Raw genomic sequence first — 7,205 nt, forward strand, 5'->3', positions numbered from 1 at the left:
AAGGAGCCTAGGTATACATACTGATGTACAACTTCACACCCTCGAATGTTTGATATCTGGACTGTTGTTGTTCTTACGATCAACAATCATGACTTTGGTTTTCTGTCGATTTAGGCGTAATCCAATTTCTAGGCTTGCTTCCTCTACTCTCTTGATCAGCTCTGTCAACTCTTCAGATTATATCAAGGTGGTGTCATCAGCAAATCTCAAGTTGTTGATCATGCATCCCCCAATGGAAAACCCTTTGTCCCAGCCATCTAAAGCAGTTCTCATTGCATATTCACCATAGATATTGAAAAGTACCGGTGACAGGATACATCCCTCAAACAATACAGATGCCGACTCCCATAGGGAATTTAAAATATTTGTCCCGAATGAGCAAATTTATAATACCAATACAATGGTCCGTTATTGGACACTACAAATTTTCCAGCCAACCGGGAATGAGTTAGCTGGAAAATTTGTAGTGTCCAATAACGGACCATTGTATTGGTATTATTAGGATACATCCCTGGCGAACTCCAGCCCGTGTACGAAACTGCTGAGACTGTTTGTTTTGAATCTTCACAGTGGCTGTATTTTCCTTATACAAGGACTTGAGGAGATCAATCAAATGGAGTGGCAAACCCATGTCATCCAAAATTTTCCAAAGATGGTTCCATTTGACAGTATCGAAGGTCTTTTGGTAGTCAATAAAGCACAGATATACCGGAACATTGAATTCTGTAGCCTTTTCTATGATTTGTCTTACGCTTAAGATCTGTTCTCGAGTACCTTTTCCTTTCATAAATCCAGTCTGGACTTCAGGAATTTGCTACTCTAGAAATGCCCGGAGTCTCTTGTGCAGGATATGAAGCATAACTTTACTGGCATGTGAAATCAAAGCAATTAAGCGATAATTTTCACATTTTTTTCCTCGATCCTTTCTTGTGGACTGGGACAAAGATTGACTGTACCCATTCCTCGGGCCATCTTCTAGAATTCCATATTGCTTGGCAGATTTTCAACAGCATTTCAATTCACCTACTACAAGAGAAAAGAAGCAGAGACTGGTGACCGTGTCATACCATTTAGTGACATCCCAGTCAATTCATCAGATGCCGCACCGATGGATTTCTGTGCCTTTGGTTTCCTGAAAAGAGGGTTTTCTTCCGGATGTCCCACCACTAGTGAGGGTCTTTAGAAAGTGTGCAAGGAGGTGTGGGACAATATTCATCTTCCTGTACTCCGTAGAAGTCTTCTACTGTGAAAATTGAGATGTAGGGCAATAGCCCATGCTCGTGGCTATAACATCGAGCTGAACCGGGTCTGGAGAAAAGGACTTGCCTAGGACAAATTGTATGCCAAAATCATCCAAGCTTAAGTGGAGCAAACCTCCGTACTAGCCATAAGCAAAATAAAATAGTAATAAATACTGTAATATTATGAAGAGAAACACTTTCTAACACACTTTTCCTCAGACTTCAAAGTGTTCACCAACACAAACGTGGAGTTCCCTATCATCCTTTTGATTTGCTGGAGTATTGATGGTTATGAATTTCATGTTTTTGGTCCGTATTGAACTGAGAATAATATATAAGTAATAATAATAATAACGTAAACGTTTCCACCTTTTCAATACTACAATATATTCACAAAATTACAAATTATACGGTACTAGTTTCGACCCATCTAGGGGTCATCATCAGCCGTATTGGAGCCAAAGATCATTTGTGGCGAAATCCTAAGACAATGTTATTTTAAAGAATAACAAGTGAAATGAGATGTTATGGTAATAGTTAATAATACAAGGAATATACATACAAGAACTTGCTGATTTCCATGATTATAATTTTTACAACACCCCATTTATACTTTATTCTTTGTTAAAAACCTTTTAGTATGTATATTCCTTGTATTATTAACTATTACCATAACATCTCATTTCACTTGTTATTCTTTAAAATAACATTGTCTTAGGATTTCGCCACAAATGATCTTTGCTCCAATACGGCTGATGATGACCCCTAGATGGGTCGAAACTAGTACCGTATAATTTGTAATTTTGTGAATATATTGTAGCATTGAAAAGGTGGAAACGTTTACGTTATTATTATTATTACTTATATATTGCTGGAGTATGATAATCTACATCAAGGGGACAGGAGTAGTTTTTAATAATTTGTGGTTCCACAAAACCTTGCCATGAGAGTTTTCAACAGTTTCTCCAAGAGTGATCTCAGTCAGTGGATGTGCAGCATACACGAACTGAAGAGCTACGTTTGAATCCTCAAAGATAGCCATAAAACATTTTTTTAAATGTGTAACAATTTATGTAAATTGAATAAAGAAAACAGTCTTTATGTAACACGTAGTGTCACCAATAATTCAATTATTTTTTGTGAAACTGGTGACTGGTTTTTTTCCTTTTAACTGAGGGCACGATCGTTTTGCAATAAATGTGGAAGTTTGCACTGCACAGCCGGACGTAGATGTTGCTCCATAGTAGTCACTGTTGATAGTTTGTCCTCCTGGCACGGCATAAGTAAGAATTAACACCCTTTTAGTAGTTTGTCACAATCAGCATAAGCTTCACATGACTGGGTTCCCGTCAAAATTTGTGGACGTGGCAAATCTGGGTGAAGCCGTTCATTCAACTGATGCTTTAATTCAAGCTCGTGCCCACGTCTCATCAATGGCGATGATACGCTGCAGAATTTAATCTCCTTCGTTGCAGTATCTGTCCAGGTGGATGCCAGCCAGTGCATAACGGTGGTGAGTTGATGTGGAACCGAATGGAACACAATTTTCCTCATGTTAAGAGAGTTTGTCAGTATGCGTCACACCGTTTGATGACGGAGGCCAACCTCTACAGATAATTTCCAGACAGTCCATCGATGATCTACGGAAATGAGACCGCTCATGACAACCTGCTCTTGAGGAATGGACGACCGACCAGTGCCGTGCCAATCCTCAGTCTCGTTCCAACCCGCACAAAACGCCTTGACCCATCGTGCAACCGCCCTATACAGTTAAGCAACAGTGCCACAGGCTTCACGTAATCCTCGATAACATTCTGATACATTTTTGCCATGGGCAACTTCGATTTTAATCCACAAACGCTGATCATCTTTTGAAAACATGATTTAGAGCAGAGAAATGCCGATCTTCACTTCAACGCCACACAGCAATAACACTCCCAACTGGATGCCCATCAAATGCACACTATACATCGACAACAGCGCCACATGACTGTTCCCATATGCCATTTGCACATGCCTGATATTAAGCAAGTACCTGGACTACCTTATTTACAGCCCTTGTATATCCAGCTCTAAAACAGGGCCAAATCAACATGTGTGACAGTCCGCACCTGCGATCCCTCAGATGTGGGAAAGGCGGTAGAAAAGACGCAGTGTCAGTATAGCTCAGCCTCTACTTCCGCGAAAGGGATAACGACTCTCCTAGTTTCCATGAAAACATTTCTCAATCAATCAATCAATCGATCAATCAATCAATCACCACTAATTTGCTTACGTGGTTTATTTCCCATCAGTTGTTCATTTCGTCTTAAGCTGGAAATGTATCTCCCCCAGTTAATTATTCCAATCCCTAATCCCTCTTCCTACAAACGAGTATATGCCCATTTTGTCCTCTTGCATTCCAACCTTATGATCTTTCCTTGTTTTAAAAAATCCTATAGCTTGTTTGTCTACGAAACTATTCCAAGTCATCCTCAGCCTCAAGTAATAGGCTAATTTTTGTTACGTATCATAACTTAATAATAATTATTAATATTATATTTATGATTATTTACATCACCATTTCATACCCAAACCGCACATCAAACTTAAGGAACTTACCACTGCATGTCTACAGGGATATCATTCAACTTGAGAACTGTTCAGTATATGTTTGACTCGCAAGTCTTCTACTTGTGCAATAAGTTTTTATTATGTGTCATTGTTTTTATTGTAGATTTCATTGGGTTTTATATTTTTTTTTTTTGCTAGGGGCTTTATGTCGCACCGACACAGATAGGTCTTATGGCGACAATGGGATAGGAAAGGCCTAGGAGTTGGAAGGAAGCGGCCGTGGCCTTAATTAAGGTACAGCCCCAGCGTTTGCCTGGTGTGAAAATGGGAAACCACGGAAAACCATTTTCAGGGCTGCCGATAGTGGGATTTGAACCTACTATCTCCCGGATGCAAGCTCACAGCCGCGCTAGGCGGGCATTAATTCCATTGTGGAGTTTTATCTCCTGTATGCAGTTATCAGACTGTGCCTCTTAAATAGGCTTCTGATAAGTTCACCTGCATACACCCAGCGTCAGTGGGTAGGGTCTGACACATCCCACTCTGAAGAGTCTAGTGTCAGACCTAAGACAAAACGCTGGTTAATAGAGCAAACGCCTGAAAAGCCATACATCTAAAAAAATTTTAAACGATGTTTAGAAGGTAATACAATGTATTTTTTTCTGAAAGCTTGTTTTATTTTATTTTAATGGCATGTAAAAATTTAATTTATGGCTTATTTACATGGCAGTTTTTGTAGGATTTGCTAATGGAAAGCAGAACACCAAAACTTTGCACTTTATGTGTTAGTGTGTATTGTGCCATCAGATGGCAGTAAATGCTTCTGCTAATATTATTCATTGTTCATAGATGTGTCTGTAATGCATGCAGTTTCTGATTCCTACTTCATGACTTAATAATCCTTCTGAATGTTCATAGAAATTTTTCATGGTTACCTGTCGAGTATTTGTTATTGCAAGTGTTTGACAGACAAATTTGGATTTTAAAATGGTCAAGAAATGTAATATAACATGTAGAAAGGCTGCACGGATTGCGGCATTGAGTGAATGTGGAAAAACAAATAGGTAGATAGCACACACAGTGGGAGTGCATAAAAGTACAATTGCGAGACAGTTGGCTAAGTTTTGAGACAGGGGTGAAGTCATGAGTGGTAGAATAGGAAAATATGGCAAAAAACTGAAAACTTCACCCAGATGTAACAATGCTTTGAGTCATTTATGTTTGGAGGACAGATTTCTTACCTCGGAAGTGCTTACAGAAAAATGGAGGGAAACTTTTGGGGTTGATGTTTGTTCCAGAACTGTACGGGAACAGACTGCAAAAATTTTGTTTGGTGTCCAGAAAGGCAGTAAAGAAACCTATGCTCAGCAAACAAGAACGTATGAAGCGTGTACCATGGGCTAAAGAACATCAGACCTGGCCAGCTGAGCAGTGGCACAATGTTCTGTTCAGTGAAGAATCTAAAATTAACATTGATGGAAGTGATGGAGGTTGTAGTGTGATTCAGAAGGCAAGTGACGCTTTGAAACCTGCCTGTAGTCTAATAACTGTGAAGTTTCCGACTAGTGTTGGGCTATGCTATGTGGGTGTTTCTCATACAATGGTGTTGGGCGTATTGATATCTTAGAATCCACAATCAATGGAGAGAAGTACAAGAAAACTTTGGAGAAGATGTTACCATCAGGAAGGGATTTGTTTGCAGGACAACCATTCATTTTTCTGTACGATTCAGCACCCTGCCATCATGCAAACGTGGTCAAAGAGTTACTACGCGAGCAAGAAAATGTCACAGCACTGTCTTGCCCTGGAAATTCACCAGCTCTAAATCCAGATCTAAATTTGTGGATGATTTTGAAGAAGAAAATACGAGAAAGAACGTCACGTCAGCCAACGGCTGTGCTCGCAACTGGCCAGCTAATGGTCAATGGCACGTGAAAGCTTTAATTAGGTTATAAAAGTAAATGTACCTTTTTGGGTGGGTGGGTCCCATGGCATTGGTAATGAACACATCTCTCTTCTACAAGGATTTTAAGGTATGATTCTTATACGCAAAGTAGTGTGTTATAAGCTGGAGTGAGTACACTAGGATTGTACCATGAAGTTATTACATTCCATTAGAAAGGGAATAAAACAAGCTTTCAGAAAATACATAGGTTGTATTACTTTGTAAACAACAGTCACATTAAAACATGATACACCTTAATCCACAGGAAAAAATCAGTGAGTTGCTAGCGTTGATGATACCATATTGGCGTGTGTTCCAATCTAATACAATAAGCCGATAGTTACTACTGACGAATGCCTCTATTACAATCAAAGAAGTAAATAAAATTGTCAGGGGAGCTAATTGACTAGGCATTTTACAATTTTTTTAGGTCGCACTGACATAGATAGATCTTACGGCGACGATGGGATAGGGAAAGGGCTAGAGGTGGGAAAGAAACTTGATGTTGTTTAAAGGGGCCTGACATCTACGTCATCGGTCCTCCGGGAAAGAAGTTACAGTGGCCTTAATTAAGGTACAGCCCCAACATTTGCCTGGTGTGACAATGGAAAACTATCTTCAAAGCTGCCGACACTCGGGTTCGAACCCTCTATCTCCCGAATGCAGGATGATAGCTACGTGACCAAACCGCGCAGCCAACTTGCTTGGAGTCGGGCTCTTCGACAAAATAATTTGCAACGCTACAACTGCACTGATCATATTAAAGCTTACGTTTCATTCTGAATTTTATTATTATGCAAAAGAAAGCAACAAGTGGCTTTAAATAAAATACATGGAAATAAAAAATAATAGAACTGTCTCACACACCCAAAATTGTACAAATGTCCCTTGTTTTTCCACTCTGTAACTGCAAGTGGCTAGAATGAAACCGTTTGATTCAAGAATATACTTACCGGTATTGAAAATCCAAAGAAGAATTTCCTCTACAACGTCAAAATTAATTTCAACAACACTAACAAGTTATAACTCAAACACTACATCGTCCCAAGCTATTCAGGAGCTTTCAACGAACGAACAATTTGATTCAATTTACTACAGTCCTAGGATGACGTAGAGAAGAGAGGTGTCACCCGCAGAAGCTCCCTCTCACAAGCAAAGAATACTTAACATACAGCTTAACCAACTACTGTCAGAAAAAGTATCTGAGCTGTTTGTCACCATTAAAAAATATATAATAGTAATAATATAGTTGGGAGATATCCTTTGCTCCTATAAAAACTTCAAAGATTGTGCATTTCCAATTCTTATCAAGTATGTTACAAAGATATTAGCGGAAACTCTCTCAAAAATTCATAGCTTTCCGACGAGAATGCGTCACTAGCGTTTTCTAACGGCTCGCGGTTAAAACAACTAACAGATGTCAGCTACTCGTGTTTGCTGCCAAGATGTAATACCTGAACAAGGGA

The 7,205-nt window shown here is 39.3% G+C and overlaps 1 protein-coding gene across 9 annotated transcripts in view; it reads right to left on the reverse strand.

Annotated features, from left to right (window-relative positions):
• Positions 1-6,876, reverse strand: part of LOC136886381 (uncharacterized) — a 55,079-nt gene extending 48,203 nt beyond the window's left edge. For all 9 annotated transcript variants that reach the window (XM_067159142.2, XM_067159141.2, XM_067159140.2 and 6 more), the window contains exon 1: positions 6,693-6,876. The gene's annotated coding sequence lies outside the window, so the exon portion shown is untranslated. The remainder of the gene's footprint in view (positions 1-6,692) is intronic.
• Positions 6,877-7,205: the final 329 nt, after the last annotated feature.

Source organism: Anabrus simplex, chromosome X (assembly GCF_040414725.1).
Source record: "Anabrus simplex isolate iqAnaSimp1 chromosome X, ASM4041472v1, whole genome shotgun sequence".
Lineage (NCBI taxonomy): Eukaryota > Metazoa > Arthropoda > Insecta > Orthoptera > Tettigoniidae > Anabrus > Anabrus simplex.